Source organism: Lichenostomus cassidix, chromosome W, assembly GCF_008360975.1.
Source record: "Lichenostomus cassidix isolate B80296 chromosome W, HeHo_3.0, whole genome shotgun sequence".
NCBI classification, from domain to species: domain Eukaryota; kingdom Metazoa; phylum Chordata; class Aves; order Passeriformes; family Meliphagidae; genus Lichenostomus; species Lichenostomus cassidix.
In genome coordinates this window covers 20,940,792-20,965,453 of record NC_139510.1, presented here as the reverse complement: position 1 = coordinate 20,965,453, position 24,662 = coordinate 20,940,792, and the positions used below count along the sequence as shown (strand labels likewise).

The 24,662-nt window shown below is 43.6% G+C and overlaps 1 pseudogene; it reads right to left on the bottom strand.

Annotated features, from left to right (window-relative positions):
* Positions 1 to 5,546: 5,546 nt before the first annotated feature.
* Positions 5,547 to 8,937, bottom strand: LOC146425665 (endogenous retrovirus group K member 5 Gag polyprotein-like; annotated as a pseudogene).
* Between the last annotated feature and the right edge of the window lie 15,725 nt (positions 8,938 to 24,662).

Below are 24,662 nucleotides of genomic sequence, written 5' to 3'. Positions count from 1 at the left end.
TTACAGCAGGGGAGGGTACAGACTCCGGCTAGGTAGATATTTCTAGAACATAACCAATATACAAAAATCCCATTAGCACACTGCAACAGAAGACCATGGGGGGAGCACATTGTCCCCCTGAAGCCCATGGAGTCCACAAGGATGCAGAAATCCACCCACAGCCAGTGGGGAGGTGCCCACGCCAGAAGAGCAAGTAGATGCCTGGAAGAAGCTGTGATCCAGTGAAAGTCTCATATAAAGAGTTAAAGCTGCAAAAGCCTTGCAAAGGAGAGAAAGGCCTTGCTCTCAAGACAGAAGCAGCCTAGCCTCGGCTCAGGAGTCTGCACTTTATGGACAAGAAGACTCATGTTGCAGCAGAATTTGGGCGAGATGTTGCTCATGAGATTAGACCCACGCCAAAGAAGTTCACAGAAAACTGTCTTTCATGGGAGGGACCCCCATGGCTAAGTAGAGGACCCTTCTCCCTGATAGACTGACCAGAAAAAAACCCTTTACCCTGCCCCCTGCCAGTGCTGTTAGGTGAAAAGAGAGAAGGGGGTGAGCAAAGAAACAGTGTCTTAAGAGAGAAAGGGGTGAGCAGAGAAACAGTGTTTGTAGTAGAAGAATTGTAGTGATGAATAGATTTATGGACTAAGAAAATACCCCATACCCTGCCCCCTACCTGAGCTGTTAGTTAGAAGAGAGGGGGGTGAGCAGAAAAATAGTGTCTTAAGAGGGAGAGGGGAGTGAGTAAAGGAATGGTGTCTGAAGAACTTATTTTTACTTCTCATTTATCTTCTGACTCTGTTAGGTAATTAAATCACTTAGCAACTTTAAGTTTTGAGCCTGTTTTTTCTTTTCCTGTGCCTCCTGCCACCAGTGTCCTATCTCAACTTATGAATCCGGTGTGTGTTTAATAATTTTTTTTTTCCCTTCCCTCTCCTGCACATCTGCAGCAAAAGAGAGCAAAAGTGCCTAGCATTTAATCAAAGTCAAACCCCGACAGGGAGTCAATGCCAAATTCCATTACTCCCCTCAGTAGCTCTTTTATCATAGAGAAAGGCAGACCTTCCCACTGAGGCTGCTGCTGCGGAAGCTAGTTAACAGGAGCAACAATGTGGTCAGCTATTTCATATTCCCCTTCCTTCAAGGCTTGCCTGCGAATCTGAGCCAAATTATCGTGGGGGTCTGGTGGAAATAAATTGGGCTCATCATTCGGGTCTATGCGACCGGGATCAAACGGGCCCAAGGAATCATCATCAGAATCCCAGGTAAGGGCGGGCTTAACCTGGAGGGTGCCGCTGCGTGTGGACACTTCTTTTGTCTCATCCGTTTCTGCTTTTGCCTGCACAGTCTCTGCAGGGCCTGCGTTAGAATCTATAGGGAGTTTTCAGACAGTATCTGAGGGGGGGGGGTTTGGGACCCTTCTTGTTTCCTTATAGCTTCTAGGACCATTCTCCACAAAGGGAGCAATTTGGCTGCTGCCTGGTCTCCCCTCGTATTTCGACTGTTGCTGTTGTACCCAGAACGGAGCGATGTAGCACACGAACACACAAGCAATCCAGTTGCAGCGAGAGCAAGAGAGCAAGTTTATTTACAACTCTGCTTATATGTGCTAAAATACCATGGGTGATTGGTCAGTGGTCACCCACCCCCTGAGGCGATTGGCTGAAGTCCTACAACACCCAATTCCAAACACTCTGTGCCTTAAACCCAAAACAGATCAGGGAAAACAGCAGGTGTTCAATTATTATTTACAAAATCATCTCCTTGTTTTCGTAGTTTGCATGGGAAAGGAGAGGCTCCCAGGGAAAAGCTTCTGCTTGCAGCCCTTCAATATCCACAACTCCCCCTTTTTGTTTAAAGACCAAAAAGGTATCGTTTGTAATCCTCTGCGGGTTCCTTGCAGAAAGGAGAACAAACACAGCATAAAGGATCTGCTTGGTAATGGCCAGTTACCAAACAGAGCCTAAATTGAATACCGATAAGGGGTCTGCTTGGTAGTGGCCAGTTATTGAACAGAGCCCAAATCAGATGCTGTTTTAAAGTGGATAGAGACACTCTCCAGCAATACCATGGGTGATACATCTATCAAACCAAATTTTGCATCACAGTTCCATCAGAAATTAATTCTAAACATAGCTTTCAAAGTCCTTGCTTTTTGACTCCATAAGAAAGGAAACTTAAAGTTCAGTCTCTGCTTGATGAAGGACCATCCGCCTGATGGTTGATATCTTGGCCATCATCAGAAGGATCATTTGGTTGATGCTCTGCATTCTAGTCATCATTTTGAGGTTGCCGGTTCTGTCTCTGGACCTGCAGGTCAGGGCGAACACATCTTGCAGGCAGCCACTGTACCCCAGTATCTGTGGAAACACAAGCATACCCACAGCCCCAAGCAATAAGCTCATGTGGGCCTTCCCAGGTATTAGTAAGTAGATTCCGTACCCAGACTTTCGCTCGGGGCAGGTGCGTCTTGCCTGATGACTGCAATGAGAAAAAACGGTTCAAAATAACAGGATTATTTGAATTTGGTGGCACTGTGAGATGATTAATTGTATACAAAGCTTTTTCCAGTCGACTCTGTGGGGTTTCTCCATGCATTCCCCCTTTTTGTTTTTCCAAAACACGCTTCAAAGTACCATGAGCATATTCAACAATGGCTTGGCTGGTAGGAGAATGCAGAATACCAAATTTGTGGTCTACTGTAGCAGTGAGATCCACTCAGGTGAGCTTAGAATCTGAAATAACCAGCAAACCTCCTCGGGTTTGAAGAAACCTTCTGGTTAGGGTGACAGAAAATCGTCTCCCCGACATGCTTTGAAGCTAGCCCCATGAATATGGGTCAGGAATCAGAGGTATTGGTTCTTGAAGTTCTCCTCCTCTTTTTCCCATATAGAGTTAATAGCTAGAAAGTTCTTTAACCGCAGTGTTATCATTGGTTTTAAAAGTTCTGTATCTGCCCCCCTAGCACCCCTAATCCCCACTTTATCTGCCAGTTCTGTATCCCTCTTGCTCCTATTGGCCCTCCTGTGTAAACCCCTCCCATCTTTCCATCCCTTTTAACCCTGTGTTGCTTCCGTCCTGGGCGCCTGAGCTCTAGGACCCAGCGACCCCCGGTTTCCCCGCCGACCCTTCCCTGACTCCACACGCCCCGCTCCGACCCCACTGCACCTAATAAACCCTGGATCTCTAAAGCTCAGCGTCTTCATCTCTTTCACATCGCTCCATCTCCTGCTGGACTTCGTCCCCAGCGGACCCCCGCGCCTGCATTCGCAGGCTTCACTGCAGCGCCCGATCCATTGCATGGGAGTCACGGCGGCTTGCCTTCTTCCGTGTGACTTCAAGGCTAGCCACCTGACACGGAGGGAGAAGTCACACTCTACACCCCATAGGTGCAAAAACTGCCACATCTTCTGCAAGGCGTAGGCAGGACCATTATTGGTTTTCACAGTAGATGGCACACCCAGGACCGAAAAAGCCAATTTCCAATGGGTAATGACATCGCGGCCTGTTGGAAAACGCAGTTTTCCAGCAAAACTCATGCTAACTGAGCAGGCCTGAGCAAGGCTTCAGCATTCTCAGGCCTCAGTAAAATTCCAACAAGCTACAGTGGCTTGTTTACCTGAGAATGTTCTGTGGGAAGAATGTCATGAGAAAGATTAGGGAGTCAGAAGTGTTATGAGAAAAGAATAAGGGAGTTAACAGGAGGATCCCTGAATGTGTGAGAACAGACTGCAGGTGCGTGTGTAGCTATGAATAGTAACTTCTGTAACAGTATATGTTTCTCGTTTGGTGAAATAAAATGGAGCTTACTTTATATCTCATATTGAGAGTGCTGTGAGTTTCCCTCTCGCCGCGATGTCAGCGGCCTTTCTCTCCAGTATGAGCAGACTCCCACATGGCTGAGGAGAAAGTGTCAATAGACACATGCACATATTTAAACCGGCCAAATTCAGGGCTGTGCGTTACATCCGTCTGCCAGAGTTGCAAGGCCTTTAGGCCTCTGGGGTTTACCCCCGGTGGCAGAGGTGCAGCGAGTCCATGGCAATCAGCACAAGCACTGACAATGTCACGAGCCTCAGTTGGCGTCAACTGAAACTGCTTCTGCAGGGTATGTGCACTCTGATGAAAGAAACCCTGTGATGCCTTGGCTTGCGCAATTTTGTCAGGCTGAGGTGCCACCCACACAGGGTTGGCTAACGTCAGCCCTGGCATTGCCTTCTGTTATAAAACCTGGTAATTTCGTGTGGCTTCGAATGTGCAGAATGTCACATGGGTGCACTCGCACTTGAATTGCATTCCACAAAGTTTGCAATAGTGAAAACAGAGCTGCATTATTAACTTCCATTAGAAGTGAACAATCTAAATGTTTAGTTATATCTGCTACGTAAGCAGAGTCAGTGACCAAATTCAAAGGTACCTGAGAGAACTGCTGAAAAGCCATGGCAACTGCCTTCAATTCGACCAGCTGGGCAGAGCCTGACTAGTGGCCTTCCAGCACCTGCCACTCAGATCCCTCCTTCCAGGTAACAGTGGCTTTCCCTGTTTTTCCAGAACCATCCGTGAAGATGGTGGGTCCGTGCACTGGCACCCGACTATCCTTTGGCCGCAAGGTGAAGCTGGTCGAATTTGCCAGCTGCAGCAATTTGTGGCTGGGCAGGTGGTAAGCAATCTGCCCTGGGAAGTTTTGCAGTGCACTTTGCAAAGGAGCGCTATTGGCAAGGCTCCATTCAAAGCTGTCCCGCAATACTGGAACAACAGGATCCGCTGCCATTAATTGCAAACACCAATGGTGGCATTTAATTATCAGACAAGTGATCAATTCCAACAATGTGGGTGCTGTCTTTTTTGGCTGATGAGGCAAAAAGACCCATTCCAGGATATGCAAAGGGTCAGCCCATTGTTTGTTCCACTGGCCAATGATACCTGTAGGATGGAGGTCTGGAGCAGTAATGAAAACAGTGATATCAATGGAAGGATCCACTCGATAAACCTGACAAGCAGAAACAGCCTGCTGCACCTCGTTCAGCACTTGTTGCACCTCAGGAGTCAATTTCTGAGGTGAATTCAGATCAGGGTCCCCCTTTAAAATATTAAAGAGCGGGGAAAGTTGCGTGGTGGTTAGTCCTAAATACGGACGTAACCAATTGATGATACCCAGCAATTTCTGGGCATCATTCAGGGTCTTAATAGAGTCTGAGAATTGCACCTCTTGGTGTTGTATAATTTGATCCAAAATTTTGACTCCCAAATACTTCCAAGGAGGCTGCTGTTGAACTTTCTCTGGAGCCACTTGCAACCCATAGGAATGCAGGGCAGCAAGCAATCGAGGCTGTAACCTCTGCAACTCATCCTGGGTGGACGCTGCCACCAGGATATCATCCATATAATGGTAGAAGAGTGCCTCAGGAAACTGCTCACAGATTCCGGACAAGGCCTGAGCGACATACCATTGACAGATAGTCAGGCTATTCCTCATGCCATGAGGTAACACTTTCCATTGAAATCTCTTTACAAGCTCAGCATTGTTAATTGCAGGCACAGTAAAAGCAAATTTTGGCCTGTTATTGGGGTGCAAAGGGATTGTGAAAAAGCAGTCCTTCAAATCAATTATCAGGATTTCCCACCCTGTGGGAATCATTGTGGGTGAGGGCATACCAGGCTGCAATGTCCCCATACTTTGCATCACTGCATTAACTTTCCGGAGATCTTGCAACAGTCTCCATTTCCCAGATTTTTTCTTAATTATGAAAATGGGGGTATTCCAGGGACTAGTAGGAGGCTCAATGTGTCCCTGCTGTAATTGCTCCTGAACCAGCTGACAAAGGGCGACTAATTTCTCTTTTGGCAGGGGCCACTGCGGTTCCCATATCGGTGTGTTAGTTAGCCATCGCAGAGATAGCGTAGGATATGGTGCGCCCTTGCACACAGTAACTCCTATTAAAAATCTGTCCCAATCTGCACCCCCCAGGCTGCCAACATGTGCCGCCCCCAGAGGTTAACTGGAGCTGAAATAACATAAGGCCGGATTGTAGCCGTGTGTCCCTCTGGGTCTTTTACCAATACAGGTCGTTTGCTTAAATGGTTCTGTGTGGTTCCTCCTAGCCCTGTGATGGCCGATCCCACAGGGGCTAGAGGCCATGAAGGAGGCCATGAAGAGGAGGACAGAATCATTACCTCAGCACCCATATCAATCAAACCTTGGAGCCAAATCCGGTGTGAACGAGCTTTTGGCAGGATTAGGGTACATGCCATCTGTGGCCTCTGACTAGAAATGTCTGCAGACCAGCAGATCTGCAGAAGTTCCGGAGATCCAGTGTAGCTCTCTCCGCAAGCTTGTTGTTCTGCCCTGGGGACACAAGACTCAAAAGGCACCAGTTGAGCAATGTGAATCTTTTCAGGGATAGTGACAGGGGGTTTTAGCGTGGAAACCATAGCGTGAATCTGGCCTGTAAAATCAGCATCTATAACTTCTGGGTGGACAAAAATCCCTTGATGGGTGACATTAGGTCTTCCCACAAGCAGCACACTGAGTCCCTGACCTAGGGGTCCATATGCATCCAAAGGAACCCTACGAATACAACCAGATTCTAGGATGACTGTTGTTGTGGTATAGACGTCCACCCGGGCTGGTCCTTGGGTGCCGTCTCTAAGCTGGCTGGGTAGGCCTGTGTCAGCGCCCTGTACTGGGGGAAAACTTGCGTTGGAGGGCAATTCCCCCTTTTTGCACTCCTCTTCGCGTTTCCCGACAGAGGTCAACCATCTACATGGTACTGAGACCTGCAATAGTCTGAACAGTGACCTGGCCTACCATACCTCCCGCACTCAGGAGTCCCAGTCCCCATGTTTTCCTTTTGCTTTGATTTAGCTCGTTTCCATTTGTTCCCAGCCTTGGGCTGCTTTTGTCCACGGTCAGGGGGTACCTGACCAGGTGGCACAAGTGCAGCCAAAGCAGACTTTTTATGGTTCCCTGATCCCACCTTGGAGCAAGCTTCTACCATCTCTGCGAGCGTAGGCTCCCCTGGTAGGGCATTTATGATCTTTCTACACTCATTGTTAGCATTGTCTCTTGCTGTGTGCACAACATCTGTCTCATTGAATCATCTTCCACCTGTTTCTCCAGGGCTGCAGCAATTTTTTCAACAAAGGACAGAAAGTGCTCAGACTGCCCCTGAGATATTTTTACATACTGTGGTTTAGGAGCAGCCATGTCTATGCTTTTTATTATGGCTCCCATGCCAACCTTTTGGGCCTGCTCCAGGACCCGAGGATCCCAAGTAGCTTGGAGATCGGGGTTAGGAATGTAATTCGTTCCCGTAAGGGCATCCACCCCAACCGCATGTCTAGGGTCACCGGAAGGCAAGTGCATATTCGGTAGTGTGGCCTTTTCAGACAGCTTTCTCCAGTTATTCTCAAAAACTGTAAATTGTATAGGTTGAAACAGAACTTGACCCAAGTGCCCAATATTGAATGGAGCAAACAGGTCAGTATTCAGCATTCTAATAATTTGCATGACTTCAGGAGATCCAAGTTTGTATTGTGCTACTTTGGATTGTAAATCTTGCACCACCTTCCACACAATAACGTTATGCCTGTTAAACTGACCCAAATTTGGGAGAGCCTTGAACACAGGGAAGGCTTGGGCATCCCCTTGCGGGGTGTTAATATCACCTTGATCTACTGGTACACCTCCTAGAGGTGCTGTAGCAGCCACCTGATTGTCCATAGATTTCCCTGTACTATCTGGCATTCCCATCCTTTCCAGGAGATTCCAGTTTCCCACCTCTAGAGTGCCCAATTTAACCGATTCCCAGAAACGCCTGGGGTTTCATGGACGGACCATTACTGTGCAGTCTGGGAATGTCCAAGGGCGAATCTGTAACAGGAGTTTCTTTAGCCGCCCGGCCACCACAGCTTTCCGCCCTGGAGCAAGCGTGTCATCCACATCGCTGTCTGAGTCATCAGACAGGGGTTTCTCTGAAAAGCCCATTACGAATGAGGGACCTTGGCTGGGTGTGAGCGCTGAGCCGAGGGGCGGCACGGCGGCGGAACCCAGAGTAGTGTGCACAGGAGGCAGTGGTGCAGGCAGGGTGCTGTGGGGTCTCGTTGGCTGCGCTGGCGTATCGTCAGTCAGAGCTGTCTGTTTCGCTGGCACGGCAGGTGTAATGTCGGTGCGCGCCGCTGGAACCGCCTCTGCCGCCGGAACCGTCTCTGGGACCCGCTTAGCCCGCCCGGGATGCGCCGCTTCCGCTTTCGTGGAGGAAGCCGTTGCCGCTTCCGCCTTCCGGGTTGCAAGAGCGGGCACTTCCAGCGCAAGCCGCCTTGCGTCACTCGCGTTGGCAGCCGCTCGCAAGAAAGCCTCCGGTAATGCCGTTAACTGATGAGATATTTCCACAAGCTGCTCCGTGAGACGTGCGGCTGGAATCGTTGCGTGTAGTACACGTCGGCGGTCACCAGATGTCGGTGTTGTACCCGGAACGGAGCATTGTAGCACACGAACACACAAGCAATCCAGTTGCAGCAAGAGCGAGAGAGCGAGTTTATTTACAACTCTGCTTATATGTGCTAAAATACCATGGGTGATTGGTCAGTGGTCACCCACCCCCTGGGGCGATTGGCTGAAGTCCTACAACACCCAATTCCAAACACTCTGTGCCTTAAACCCAAAACAGATCAGGGAAAACAGCAGGTGTTCAATTATTATTTACAAAATCATCTCCTTGTTTTCATAGTTTGCATGGGAAAGGAGAGGCTTCCAGGGAAAAGCTTCTGCTTGCAGCCTTTCAATATCCACACTCGATCCCATAGCTGGACCCCTATACTGTCCCACAGATCAGCAGTAAAAATGCTTATGGAGGTAACCCCTTTTCCATGGGCCGCAGTCCATCTCAAAAACCGCTTAAGTGAGTGAGAGGACATAATCTTTTCATGCTTTTCTAGCAGCTGCTTCATTGAGTCAAGTGTTATAAATTGGGTCTCAATAAGTCAATCAGAGACAATTCCAATTCAGTAATTTGTAATTTATTCAAGCAAGCGGATACCAGTCAAAGCAGCGCTGGGCGGGCTAGGCAGGCTCCTTCGCTCTGCCTAAGACACACCACGCAGAGGTTTGTGTGTGCCGAGGTTTTATGCAGTCCCTTTTTCCGGGTTACGTGTCATTTGCTGGAGATAAGGCTGTGTCTGCGTAGTCTGTTGCTGTTGCTAGAGGGTCCGCCGCTGCCTTCCGAAAGGTCATAGTCACGTTCGCAGCTTGCCTTTCTTCCTAAACCTTGCAAGTTTTGTATAAGCCTTGTGTAAACAGGATGCTTAAGTTCTGCTTATGCCAGCAGGAGGTCTTTGGCCCGTGGGGGCCCTGTTTTCCTGTTGCGATTTAGAGAATCAATCCTTATCTATCACAATCCCCCCTTTCTTTAATACCATTTTGTTCGCTAAATCGCTTTAAGGCCTCTGTGCTAAGGATCAGTCCTTCGGCCATATCATATTCTTGCTGATCGGGTATTATCTCTAGTTTAGCCTTAGCTAGCATTAGGTGTGCTGCTTCCAATCTTCCTTTAACTATACTTAAAAGTTGATTGAATATACATGGTCCAAATGTAAGTGTCAATATTAGTACAACCAGAGGTCCCGCTAGGGTAGATAACATGGTTGTAAGCCACGGGCATGTATTGAACCAGCTTTCATACCAATTCCGGGTGTTTTCTCTTTCTCTTTTGCGTTTTTCTAATCTTTTACGGAGTTCAGACATAGCATCTCTCACTACCCCGTGTGGTCAGCATACTACCCGCAGAGCGGTAAATTCTTTGTTTACAAGAGATGCTATACCTGTACTGGCTCTGGTAGCTCTTAAAGCTAGCAACGTTGCTATGGTTTGAGTTCCCAGTGTCAATATAATTGTACTTAGTAGGTGATATACACCCTTGAGGATACCATCCTGTGGAAATATGTTTTTGTCACTGTTCCTAGGAGTCCAACTTCTTGCTACAGTTACACACTCCCAATGTGCACAATAATAAGCTGTTGGTTGATTACAGTACCCAAGACCAGGATTTGAACTTGGGCACATATAGTAATCTGTAGTACGATTCGGATACTAGTATGGTCCTAATGACCCGACTGGGATCTGAAAAGATGGGTTTTCCACAGTAGTTTGTGTTTGTATGATGTGTTGATCTTCTCATCGGATCAGAGACCATTTAAACGGTTCATGAGGATGATGGCTAGTGCTACTCATGATACATTTTAACAAAATTAAGCTACACATATATATACATTGTGTAAGTGATGGTCCCATGGCTGAACATGTACTTCTTACCTGTATTTGATACCCACTTTACTGCTTGGGCTCTTGAACCCTCTTAAAGTCCTTCCAAGACTTGGGGCAGCTCAGTCCAGATCTTTTCATAGTCCCACGGACTGTCTTTACTCTCCCAGGTTCGATCCCTCTGCCTCGCCCGTCGACTCGGTTGCCGCGAGCCACGGGGGTCACCATCTTCTCGGCAGCAAGGATATTCCTCGGGGGGGGCTCTGGGGTAAATGATCTGTTTTTATAACTGTCCCAGTTTTTATGTTTAACCACTGGACCATGGCAGGGTAAGTGAGCCACATTTTTTTTTTCTACACTCTCCTCCAATGATTTCTGCCACCATCGGCCTAGGTTCATTGGAGTGGTAACAATAAAATTCAGGGCAAATCCCATGGAGGTAAATATCCCACCATTCGGGCGTCCCCTGTCGTAATCTCCCCAATTTAACAGCCAATCGTAACAAATGCTCGGTTTGCTTATGTTCTGCCTTATAGCAGGTTGGGCAGACCCCCATAGGAGGCCTTCCCCTGGTGCAATGGGTCCACCACTTTTCTCTACATACTTTGCATACAAAACATACAAAGGGATAGCAATTACAATTAGGGGTATTACATTTGACCACATGGTCCCAAGCATAGCAATCATAGGGTAAATCATACTTAGGGAAAACTCTAATGAGGTATTTCAGGTGTACAGTAACAGGGTTCATGCACTAGAAATTACAGTCTCTTAAGTCTTATCTTCAATTCCTCGGGGCGTTCCATGACTTTCTACAAGGGGTCTCTGTTGAACTTCTTTACTTGGCTGGCGTGAGTCCAACCCTTTTCGGTGGTCCGGACTGCGGATTCTGTGGTAAGTAACACAACATAGGGACCTTCCCATTGAGGGGTTAAAGATGCCTCTTTCCAGGATTTTATTAAAACTTCATCTCCAGGCTGATATGCATGTTTCGGCATCCAGAGAGGTGGTCTTTGGGCAGCTAACCCCTTTTGTCTCAGCTTGTCCCATCTCCCCGCCAGGTGTGTAATGTAAGTTTGTAAGTGAGTGTCTGATACAGCGGGATGATCTCCAGGAATTTCTAAATCAAAGGGCATTCCATATAACATTTCACAGGGAGAAAGTCTTATATCTGTACGGGGTTGTGTCCTAATATTTAATAGAGCTAACGGTAAACATTTAACCCAACTCATTTTTGTTTCAAGCATTAATTTAGTCAATTGTTTCTTAATTTCCCCATTCATATGTTCTACTTTTCCCGAACTTTGTGGATGCCAAGGGGTGTGGTATTCCCAATTGATACCTAGAGCGTCTGCCACAGCTTTTGCTACCTTGGACACGAAATGGGGTCCTTGGTCTGAGTCCATAGTTTCAATGAGACCGTATCGTGGAATAATTTGTTCTAACAATACCTTGGCAACTGTTTGTGCAGTAGCTCGTGTTGTTTAAACGGCTTCCACAAAATGGGTTAAGTGGTCTACCATTACTAGTAGATATTTGTGTCTTCCTACTGCAGGTAATTCTGTGAAGTCTATTTGAACATGTGAGAACGGTCTATGTGCCAATTCCCGTCTCCCAGGCAATCATTCTCTTAGTTGCTGTTTATTTACTTTCTGGCAGGTTACACATCCCATGGTTACTTGTTTGGCCAGATTATATATCCCTATGCACATATATTTATTAGCAAAGTGATCTACTAAGGCTTGTATTCCCCAATGAGTCTTTTCATGTAATCTCCGCAAAACCCACAGAGCCATAGCTTTTGGTAGTACTTCCCTCCCATCTGCAAGGACCCACTTCTTTTCTGAATTCTGTGTCACCCCTGTTTGTCTAAGCTTTTGCTCCTCTAGCGTAGAAAAACATAACAACTGAGGTCTCTGGGTTTGACCCTCTTCTTCATGTACATAACACCATTCCTTATGGGGATTATCGCATGTGCAAACCAGACCATCGCACCCAAAATCTTTCCAGCAAGCAAAGCAGGGGAATTTCTCTAAATCATCTTTACATGTTGCACAAAGCTCACGTGGGTGTTTCTCATGGAGAGAAAGCAAAGCAGCTCGTTTTGCTTCCTCATCTGCTAGGTTATTGCCTCTTGTAGTTAAACTTAACCCTTTTTGGTGCCCATTAACATGTACTACAGCCAATTTAGTTGGTTGTCAGAGTGCCTTTAAGATTTCTTTAATGAGCCTCTCATGCACTAGTCCCTTACCCTGGGAGGTTATTAGGACCCTTTCCTCCCAAATTTTTCCAAATGTATGTACCACTCCAAATGCAAATTTGGAGTCAGTGTAGATGGTCCTTATGTCTTTTCCAATTATTTGTAAGGCTCGTAATACAGCATAAAGTTCACATGCCTGAGCTGACCAACTTGGGTTTAAGGGACCTGATTGGAGTACTTCCATGGTTTGTCCATCAATGATGGCATAGCCGGACTTACGTTTACCCTCTACTACCCGTGAGGACCCGTCCACAAATAATTTAATGCCGTCTTCTAATTCTTCATCTTCTAGGTCAGGCCTAATCTTTGTTTGTTCTTCTATGGTTTGGAGGCAATCATGTAATAGCACATTGCCGTCGGGTACCCCATACAAGAATTGGGCCGGATTTTGTACTGAGGTGGTTTCTAAAGTTAATTTAGGAGATGCAACCAGAATTCCTTCGTATTTAAGCAATCTGGCGTCTGTGATCCATTTTTCTGCCTTTTGGGATAAAATACTCCAGATATCATGAGGGGAGACAACTCGCAGTTCTCCTCCAAAGGTTATTTTGAGGGCTTCCTCTACCATTAGTGATGCTGCAGCTACTACTTGGAGACAAGTAGGCCATCCCTTACTAATGGGAGTCTAACAATTTAGATAAATAGGCCACAGGCTTTTTACTACTGGCCCAGTCCTGAGCTAAAATACCAAATGCAGTCCCCTCTTCGGTATTCACAAATAAATGGGACGGCTTGTGGATATCAGGCAAGCTTAACACGAGTGCATTGACCAATTCTTTTTTTTTTTTAGAGCCTGAAATCTTTCCTCATCTGCTGGAGACCATTTAAGGAGTCCATCATGGGCCAATTTTTCATATAGGAATTTGACTTTTTGGCTGTAATTCTCAATCCATTGTCTACAATAGCCAAATAATCCCAGTAATTGTCGAATTTGTCATTTTGTTTTGCTGTTCATTAAAGGCCTTAGTCATATTTTGTCCCCTAGGGACTGATTTTTTTAATGCCTTGGACTATGATTGTCCGCAAGTCCTGCATGTGTGCCTGATCGTTTGGGTCTTGATTATTCCAACTGGGCCGCTGTAATGGCCACTTCACATCCCCAATCAGGCCCTGAGGATGGTTATTTTCCCAAATTCTCATACCGGCTGTTCTAATCATCCTTCTTTCTTCTGCCGTAAAGAGAATCCCCAAAATAGACTGGAGTTCATCCCAGGTATAAATGTTAGGACCTAGGAATTGATCTACTCTCTCAGCAACTCCCAATGGATCTTCTAGAAGGTGACCCATTTCCTTTTTAAATTCTCTTACGTCCCCTGAATTTAAGGGAACTGCTATGTACCCTATACCAGGTGCCTGACCTCCCCCTGGTTGGTTTACCATCTCCATGCCAACCTCTCTGAGAGGATATAGACCATTATGCGCCCTGCTGCGTGTGATGCGTCTACTAGGCTGAGCAGGCTCCTCATCCTCAGATGACTGATTAGTGTCATCTTGAGGTAATAACGGGGCTGTTGGTGCATTCGGAGGTGGCGCCGGAGTTGGTGCTGGAGGTACATATAGAGGGGGCATTTCCTCTGAATTCCTTTTCTTAGGATCTTTTGTTTTAACACAAAAAGTCCTGCCCCTCATATCGGGGTAATCCAAAGGGCAGCATAATCACTTTCTTCCTGATTAAAAGGTTGTTTGGAATTTACATACGAATTTAAAGCTTGACACATAAAATCCTCAAATGGCCCAAATACTGGTCAGTACAAAGGATCAGTCCGTATCTGTTTTCCTCCCCAAACTACTATGCAATAATTTATCATTTTACTTTTACTCTTACCCCTTGTACGGGGGTCATCCACCCAATATTTAATCAAAACCCCTAAGGGACTATCAGGCGGGATATCCGGGAGTTTTGTCTGGGGCTCCCCCCCCCATGGATTCAGAGGGCTTGCTTTTCCTCTGACCCATCTTCCAGAGTGTCTTCAGTCACACACACTCGCGTCCTCCCGGTCGTGGCCCAGTCCCTCGCGGGATGTGGGAAACGCACTACAAGGGAGTCCACATTCACTTCGCCAAGCCTTTGGCGTCTCACACACCACACTCTGGGATAACCACCCCAACCGAACGGATACCCTGTGTTCTCTTAATCTGAACACATACTCACGCGTCCTGCGTCTTCGTCCGGAGCTTCGTGCACAAAGATTATGGGGTTTTCCTTTGACCAGTATCCAAATTTAGGTTCGTCGGTTAGGGTGTCGGAGAAGTACCCCCACAGGGCCGTTGAAACAACGGGGCGCCTCCCAGTGAGGGGTCTCCAGCGAGGGACCCTATCCGAGTCACAGCACCATGTTGTTATAAATTGGGTCTCAATAAGTCAATCAGAGACAATTCCAATTCAGTAATTTGTAATTTATTCAAGCAAGCGGATACCAGTCAAAGCAGCGCTGGGCGGGCTAGGCAGGCTCCTTCGCTCTGCCTAAGACACACCGCGCAGAGGTTTGTGTGTGCCGAGGTTTTATGCAGTCCCTTTTTCCGGGTTACGTGTCATTTGCTGGAGATAAGGCTGTGTCTGCGTAGTCTGTTGCTGTTGCTAGAGGGTCCGCCGCTGCCTTCCGAAAGGTCGTAGTCATGTTCGCAGCTTGCCTTTCTTCCTAAACCTTGCAAGTTTTGTATAAGCCTTGTGTAAACAGGATGCTTAAGTTCTGCTTATGCCAGCAGGAGGTCTTTGGCCCGTGGGGGCCCTGTTTTCCTGTTGTGATTTAGAGAATCAATCCTTATCTATCACACAAGGACAGACTGCTCCTCCATAGTAATATTATTACCCATGTTCCCCATGGCTCACCTCTTCCACCAAAGTGATTTAATCGCCATCTGGCAGCTGCTTCCTTTCAGCAGAACGTCAGTTCCATGGGGCGTGCTGCTGGATGGACAGATAGCCAAGCTATCATTCCTCACATGGTGTGCACCATTTGTGGCATTAAGAGCACACGGACTCCACGGTGGTGTGGCGAAAATGTTTATTGTGCAGCAGTAAATTCTTATATATCGTAACACAACCAGAAAGTAACTCTACACTAAAGCATACTCTAATCAACTATCTTGTCTCACAACATTACCTTTTATGGTACTAAGTAAACACTATCATTTACAATAACAAGTGATGTTCTTCTACTCTCGCGCGGGCCCACAGTTTTACGAGCCCTTCACATACTCCTCCTACTTCCCCTGTGATCAGTCTGTGTTTACTCATCCCAAGGTTTCTTCCACACCAACAACAGAAGATCAGGCTGGCTTTTGAGGTCCATCATCCTGCTGTCACCGCTGTCACTGCACTCAGCACACTGCAACCCCACACATCAGCCAAATACCCTCAGGACTCCAGGATGCATCTCATCAGGTCCCATGGAGTTATGTACAATCGGGTTCCTCAGATGGTCATGAACCTCATCTTTACTTACAGTGGGAAGCACTTTGCTCCCTCAGTCCCCATCCTGCTGTCCATCCACTTGAGACGTGTGGGAAAAGAGGTTTCCATTGAAGACTGAGGCAAAAAATTTGTTGAGTACCTCAGCCTTCTCCTCAGTTTGCTGTCCTGGTTTATTAGCAGGGCTACACCTTCTTTGACCTTTCTTTTCTGGCCGACATACTGTAGAAGGCCCTCTTGTTATTCTTTGCATTCCTTGACAGGTTCAGTTCCAGCTTTGCCTTGGCCTTCCTCACCCCATCGATGTCGCTGTTGAGCAGCTAGCAGAGTAATGAAAGCACCAGTTCTCAGTGGCAAGAAGGAATGACCTTTATTGTTTTGATTTCATCACATATATAGAGTTCTCAAAAGTCACCCAGATTGGTCAGTCAGAAGCCTTCCCCCAGGCCTGATGGGCCAGGCCTGCACTGTCCAAGTTCTGGGACACTGTTCCAACAACATCCAAACTTTATCTTTGTTTATAAAACACAAGAAAATTTCTCATGGGAAAAACCTGTGCTAGCCACACATCCCTACACAACTGTACTTAATCTCTATACTCTTCTCAGGTCACTTGTCCTAGCTTCAACTCTCTATACCTTTTAGTTTGACCAGCAGGTCCCGACTCATTGCCTTCCTTCCCCAATTTCTGGCTCCTGGGGATTGCTAACTCTTGTGGTCTATGGAAAACTTCCTTAAAAATATGCCAGCTCTGTTCTACTCTCTTATCCCTAAGGGCAGTCTCCCAGGGTATCCTATTGACTAGCTCCTTGAAGAGCTGGAAGTTTGCTTTCCTAAAGTTCAGAGGCCTAACTTTACTCTTTACCTGACCCATGTTCCTCAGGACTGCAAACTCCACCAGGGGATGAACATTGCAGCCCAGGCTGCCTCCAATCTTGATATCCCTGATTAGCTTGTTTATGTTGGTGACCATGAGATGCAGTATCTCATCCCCTCTGGTAGGGCTGTCTTTTACCAGGCTCAAGAAGTTATCCTCCATGCATTCCAGGAGTCTCCTGGATTGTCTACAGCTTGCCATGCTACTTTTCCAGAAGATGTCAGGGTGGTTGAAGTTAGTGGTTGAAGTTACTATTCCCATTTCAAAGAAGGAATAGCAATAGGAAAAAGCCAGGGTTGCCATGTGTACCTTGGGCACTGTTCTCTCTCCCTCCTCCCCCAGCCAGGGGAAGGTGGGTGGGCAGGGAAGCCACGTTGTTGGGGGCATTGGCATGCCTTCCAGCAGGCAGGTGGAACCACAGCTGCACCACAGGGGCATGGTGCCTCCTCAGGGCCGTCCCTCTATAGAAGCTGGCTTCAGTTTACCTCCCTCAGGGAGGGGCACCTAGGGGCACAGGGTGTCACATCAAGGGAGGCTCATCAATAACATCCATCAGTAGACAACCGGCAGATACAATTTGTTCTTCTAAATAAAACTGATTAGGAAGGCATACTGGAAGGGTAATTTGCTCTTCTCATACATACTGATGGCCTCTAAATTAACTATAAGCACTCAAGACTCGGATATAATTGTGCATAGCACTGTGAAAACATCGCCCTAATGTACAATGTCAATCAAAAAGAACTTGTAAGATATTACATTGCTTAAGATGGGATTCTGACTAACAATAATAATCAACAATGTTTTTATATATGCTCTCCTGGTTTACTGTCATGTGAGTACCAAGTTCAGATGCTAGTTGCAATTTTTCAAAACATCACAGAAAACATATCTCAAATAATAAATATCTTTGGGTATATGGAAGAAATTAAAGACTGAGCTTGATTGGTACAAAGAAAGATACAAAGATGATAGAGTGATTGTTCCCCAATCTTTTTTGGCTCATGAGCAAGAATATTGAAGATGCAGCATGTTTAATATCATACTTTGCTCCTCCTGACAGTTTCACTTTTAATTTCCTGTGACAGTGAGAGACATGAAAACATCTCACTGGCAATGGGTTTGCTATAAGACATGACTACTTGGATAGAGGATAATGAAATTATTAATGGCCCAGGGAAGGTTTATCAGGAAATATAGAATCATAGAATGGTTTAAGTTGGAAGGGACCTTAAAGATCATTTAGTTCCAACCCCCCTACCAGGGTGGGGTTTACCATATCTGTACAGGATTAGGTAACAGTATGCATAATATCTATGGATAATAATTATCTATATGGGTAATAATTGTATCTATCATTTACTGACAGTTCTTATTAGGATAAAATATTTATAAAGAATGTTTCATGTTTCAAAATAAAAGCCAACCATTATGGAGATGAGGGCTGAAAAAATTTCCTCATAGGTTTATTATCACATAATTGTCCATTATGGGGGTTCTTCTAACTTCCACTAAGTTGCAAAGCAAATGAGTAAAACAGAGTATAATGGCTATCAGGTGATGCCTGAATCAGGGTGTCTTTTCTCATTAAAAATGCAAAATTAAATTACAGTTTCACTTTTGAGGTACATGCAGTGGTCATGCCTTCTACATTGAACATGTAAAAGAGTCAGGCAAGAAAGATGAGTCAGAGTAAACCTACTAGGGAAGGTTATAATGTTGTTTGAGGTATGTAGTTTTTTTTGTAGGACTGCTGTGCCCTCAATTTAGGGAGGGATTTTGATCAGATGATTGATATGTCACAAATTCATTGAACCATTCATATACTTTCTTTAGACTTGATACCCGATGCTGTTTGCAGCAATGTTTCAGGCACAGAGCAGTTGAACATTCATTGCACCACAACCTGCACCACACACCAATTTTCATCTTTTTGGGGCACAACTTTTAGGAGGAAATTCTGATATGTTGAGAATTTATTTCATGAAGAAAAATCTTCCACTTCGGTTACTTATTTTCATTTTTATATTTATCATATTTATAAATAAATATATAGAAATTCTTATCACCAAATTTAATATTAACATTTATCTGGGACTACAAGATAGGTAAATACATAAAAATAACTACATACATGTGAATTTTAAAATCCACATCAGGTAAATAAAGAAGATGCTTTTACTGAAATATCATTATTGATTAATAAACAGGATTACAGAGTTTAGAATAAAATTGACATATTCATTTACTGGAATAAACATACTTATAAAATATTCAAAATTTTCTTAAATGCTTTTATACATTATACATAGAAACCTGATATAGATCTAAACAAAAATCACACATTTAGTAAGCAACGAAAAACATTTTCATGCTCTAAAAACTGAGAACTATATTATTCTATTGACTATTACATTTTCATTTTTTAATTACTTCTTAGTCTTATGGTGGACCCTAATTCATATTGACAACATATATGCACAGTTGTAAGAAAGAGCACGTGATGTTCAAAACAGATGACAACAGGTGCTGGAGAGGACATTTCATGTGAAACTAAAAGATGGTGAGTGATGCACCCCTCTAAATACCTAATAGACGACTACGGCTTTCCTGGGAGATTTTGCAACATTCCCAGATAGATAATTTAATATGGAGGTGGGAAAAGGTAGGGCAGCTGTGGGAATTTTGAAATATTTTACAAATCCACAAAACCTAGAACTTAATATGTTCATCAAATTGTGTGCCATCACTCTGGGAGCTACTAAAGGCTATGTTAAAGACAGGCTTTCTAGTACTGGAATTGAAGGCAAGCTGGTCTGGGTTTGTGAAAAAAGATGATAGTTAAAGCATTGGTTGAATAAAGGTTACAACAACAGAATATAAAATGCAATATATTGATGCCTTGAAATTATAGAATATTAGGTTCTTACAAGCAAGGGAAGTATAGTACTGTTTTTATCTGTTGTAAACATCTTTTATTTCTTCTGTATATGACAGAACTATTCAAGTATCATTTTCAGGATTACCGAAATAAAAAAGCTACTAGTGTCTAGTATATTTTTATCCCCTACATTTTAATTGTCATCTGAAGGTGGAGAAGATAGTGTAATATATGCAGGTATGATTCGTGTCAAGAAATAAAGCATCTCAAATTAGCCCTAGAAACAACTGGCAACAAAGAAAGCTGTGAGGAGTGGGGTTGTCCTTATAAGAAATAGCCCGAGACTCAGACAGGATTTTCCTTATAGGGCATGGAAAGATACCAGACTGCATTGGTACTTTTTAGAAAATGAAGTTTCTGTAGTTGAGTTATAGAAATTGTGCTGTAACTGCTTTTTAACCCACCTGAGCCTGACATCCCCCCCTTTTTCCTAGCTTTGATGGCTTTGTAGTTTTTAGAACCCCTAGTAACAGCAAGATGCAAGCGCAAAGGACCATCCCCGTTACGACCCCCAGCAACAGCGGAACACAAGCGCAGCAGACAGAGCATGATGTAAAAACCGGGAATTCAGGGGAGTGGGAATTTCAGAGAAATGAAACTAAAGAATGTATAAAAAGGAGAAGTTTAAACCGAAGGTGTGTTGTCTGCGGAGCGGAGACTCCCAGGCACACCCAGCGCTGTTTTGCTTATTGCCTCCAGCCTTATATTCTAAATTCTGAATTTTAATTAATGTATATAACCATTGCTATTTTGTAATCTGCTTTATATAAAATTTTTGCTACTAAATTTCGATTGACTCATTTTCATTTATAACAATTTGGTGACCCCAACGTGATCGCGACAGATCTGAGTCTGGAAACCCTATTTCTTGAGGAGGGCCCCTACCCTGGTTTTGGGTAGCCTTGGGAAAGACAAGCTCCGCCAGATCTCCTGCATCACACGAACTGTGGAGGCAATAACCAAGGAAAAAGAGCTCCCTAAAAAAAAAAAACAACTGCAGTAATTGGCTATACAAAATTCTTGTGCATGAAGACCCAAAAGGATTACAAAAATTTGGCTAATTTTTTTGAAGAACGAAGAAGAACTTCACAACGTGAAGGAACGGGTACCCGGGCTCCTCTCGTGCAGAGTGGGTGGCCCGCCATTATTCATGCATGAACCGTCAGAGAAATGGTGCTGTAAGTAACCGGCAGGGGGGCAGTGAGAGCCACAGTGGTCAGTAAAATGAGGTAGGGATTAGAGGGATCTGGAATCCACAGAGATATCTAGGAAAGGGAAGAATTCACAGAAAAGTCCTCAGAATCAAGTGGTTGGACCTAGGGCTCTGGTATTTCTTACCAATAGCTATGTGGAAAGTGAGGTAAGATACGGTTTAAGAGTGTCTGAGGTCTAGAGAGTTGTGCTCTCTCCAGAAAAACAGAAGGAAGGATCCAAAGGGAGATCCTAAGGGAAAGAAGGCAAGTATTCCTTACCAAGAGCAATGGCTGTGTCACTCTCAAGGAAATCTCTGGGTGTCTGGAGCCTGGAGAGTTGACTGCGTCCTCTCTAGGACCCCCAGGCATTTGACGCGAGGGAGCCAGGGTCTTTCTGGGGCAGCCACCTGGGAAACCCAGAGTTTAATTAGGAAGTCTGTGTTTACAGAGCTCGAGGAAGTCTGTGTTTACTCAGTGCATGTGTTTGTGGAGCTCCATTGTTGCGTGCGTGCCTGCAGGGTAACTGTTTGCGTGAGTGCTTGTTTGTTTTGGTTTTTTTTCTCTTTGCGTGAGAGTGAGTTTGCTGTTCTGTTTAAACTTTGTGTGTTTTGCCTTAACTATTTTTATTAATTATAGTTCGATTTAAATTGACTATATATAGTTATTTGATTTGGATTTGATTTGGTTTAATTTTAAATAATATTAATTGATTTCCTTCGGGTTGAGTTGCTTTAGTTCTGGTTTAATTGTACTTGGTTAGTTTTAGTTACTTTACTAAATTTTTGTTAGTTTCAATTGGTTTTGGTTAGTTTGGCTTTGATTGGTTTTGGTTGGAGTTTAGGAAAAAAAAAAAATCAAAGAGGGAGTATCATTTCCCCTAAACACCAGGGACTTTAGACAATTTAAAAAGGAAATGTAAAATTTATTAAATGATCTCATAAGGGTCACAGAAAAAGTAGATCAACTTTTAGATCCCAACATCTATATGAGAGATGAAATGCAATTCATTTTAAAATTATTGCTTACAGCTGTTATAATAATAATTAAAACAGCCGATAGGCAAAATTGCGACAGGCAACCTCAGCAGAACCTGGCTGCTGATCACGAAATGCAAAATCAGAGGCCCGGAAAAAATAATCAAAATCCACAACGTAAGCAAGAACAAAATATCAATAAACCTTTTAGTGAACATCAGGGAAAGGATGAGGGTCTCCAAATGTGTTCTGAAGAAACCCAGTTTGTAGCAAACTCCTGGAAAGATAGAAAGGAACTAAGAAAGCTGAAAGACTGGCTAGACGAGGGGTTGGATAAAGCACAGAAAGTTCATAGAGAGAGAGATGAGGAAGAGCAAAAGTCTAAAGATGAGAGGTTGGTTGTAGAAGTAGAGGGGGCTAAAAGAGAGGAAATTCCAGGCAGGCAAGGAGAATTGAAAAGACGAGATGGACCCACGAAAGGAGTATTGCAGAAGTAGTCAGGCCAACAGATTGCATGCTACTATTGTAGGGAGAAGGGACATCAGAAGCGAAATTGTCTAAGAAGAAAACATGATGAAAAGGCACTTAAAGAAAAATAGAGATGTCAAAAGGTATATTAGGGACAGGACTATCGTATGAACCTCTGATATGAGCCCTTGATAAAATTAAAAATGAAGCCCCTAGGCAAAAGAAGTTACACTTTTAGTTTTAATTGGTTTTAATTAATTTAATTGGTTATCTTTGTTTTAATATTTTGAATAAGTTTCTAATAAATTTTAGTAAGTTTTAATGGGTTTCATCAGTTTACCATTTAAGAATTACCACAAAGATGTAATTTGAGCAAAGAAACTAGTTTAGTAACTGGAGCAAAAAGAAAAGAGTGCGTGTGTGTTGTGGTCACAGAGAAAGTAAGAACGTTGTAAGTGAAGTTGTGTGTGTGTGCCAGCAAAATAGTTATGTGTGAGTGCTGGTGAAAGCCAAAATTGTTTTTGTGTGTGTTAAATTGTTTTTCTGTGTGTGTCAGCTTGTTTTTGTAGTGTTAGCAAAAGGCCACGTGGAGGTGCTGAGAGAGAACAGACGTCTCTCCCCCGAACCCCCCCCATGCAGGCAGCTGTCTGCGAGCTCCTTGCTCCCAGAGTGGGCAGCTGCAAGCCCCGTTCGCCCTTTGGCCGAGGCCGCTTTTTCAGAGAGTGGTGCGCGGTGGCCGAGAAAGAGAGGGAATCGCCGATTTTGATTATTGAATAGTAATAGATTTGAATTGTATCCAGTTTAAATTTAATTGATTTTAATTAGTTTGTTATTTGATTTTAACTGAATTTTGATTAGTTTTTGGACAAACTTTAAAGAAATTGTTAAAATAATTTATCCCATTTAGAATTACACAATGAATACTGTATGTGAATGACTCGACTTGATACCAACAAGTAAATTAAAGAAAATATTTGAAAAGTATAATTAATTTATTAAATTGTTAAAGAGAAAAGGACTAAAGGTATTAAGAGTTTAAACTACAATTTACAGAAATTGATACAAAATATTTAGGCCATTGATTTTTATTCAGTTTAAGTTTATTTTAATTGAGGTTTTGTTGCTTTTAATTTATTTTAAGTCATTTTGTTTAATTTTGGTTGGTTTTGGTATTAGTTTATTTTGGCTAATTTTAATCAGTTTGCAATTGTTAAAGTAAAATCTAAAAGTTGAATGTAATTAGCAAACAGGAATGATAAAAAGTAATTTAAGAGTTGATCACACCACCTAAAAACGAAAATTATGAAATTCAGAAATGTCCTTACAAGATTAAATTTTAATTACTTTTAATAATTTTGATTAAGTATACATGATTTTAATTGGTTTCACATCAGTTAAATTTTGATTGATTTTAATTGGATTTGATCCAATTTAGCTAATTTGATTCCATTTCTGATTAAGTTTAATAAATTTTAATGGATTTGATTTGACTTAATTTGATCAATTTAGTTTAATTGGTTTAATGAACTTTTATGAATTTTATTAAATTTTTTTTTACTGTTAAATCAATTTTAATTATTAAGAACAGTTGTTAAAGTGAAATTTTTATGAGAAGAAGTTATAAAAATTATGGTGAAAAAAAATACAAGTAGATTTCACTGAACTATCAAAAGCCAGAGAATATAAGTGTCTGCTTGTAATAGTGGACCAGCTCACCCACTGAGTAAAAACATTCTCAACTGCCCGAGCAACGGCTCAGACAGTGAATAAACATCTTTTAGAAGACATCATTCCATGCTTTGGTTTAATAAATACTACAGACTTTGATCAGGGCACGCATTTTACATCCAGAATAATAAAGAATTTAGCTGAAGCCTTAGAGACACGGTGGGACTACCACACCCCATAGCATCCACAGAACTAGGGCAGAGTGAAAAAAGAATGAATAGTACCCTAAAAGCTCATCTTACTAAAAGGTTATGGGTCAAGTGCCTTCTTTTGGCTCTGTTGAATATTAGAAAAGGGCTACTAACTCAAAGCATTCCTCTGGAATTTGTGATACCTAAAATAAAACCAGGTGACAAAGTGTTGACAAAAACATGAAAAGAAACATCTCTAACCTCATGTTGTAAAAGACTTTTTTTAGTTTAACCACAGAGACGGCGATTCAAACAGCGGGAAAGGATGGACACATGTATTCTGAGTGAAAAGACCAATTCAAACTAAAAACTAGATAGTTACCTCCGTTCCTAAAGAGCTGAAGTTACAACTCCAGAGGGAGAATTGACATCAAA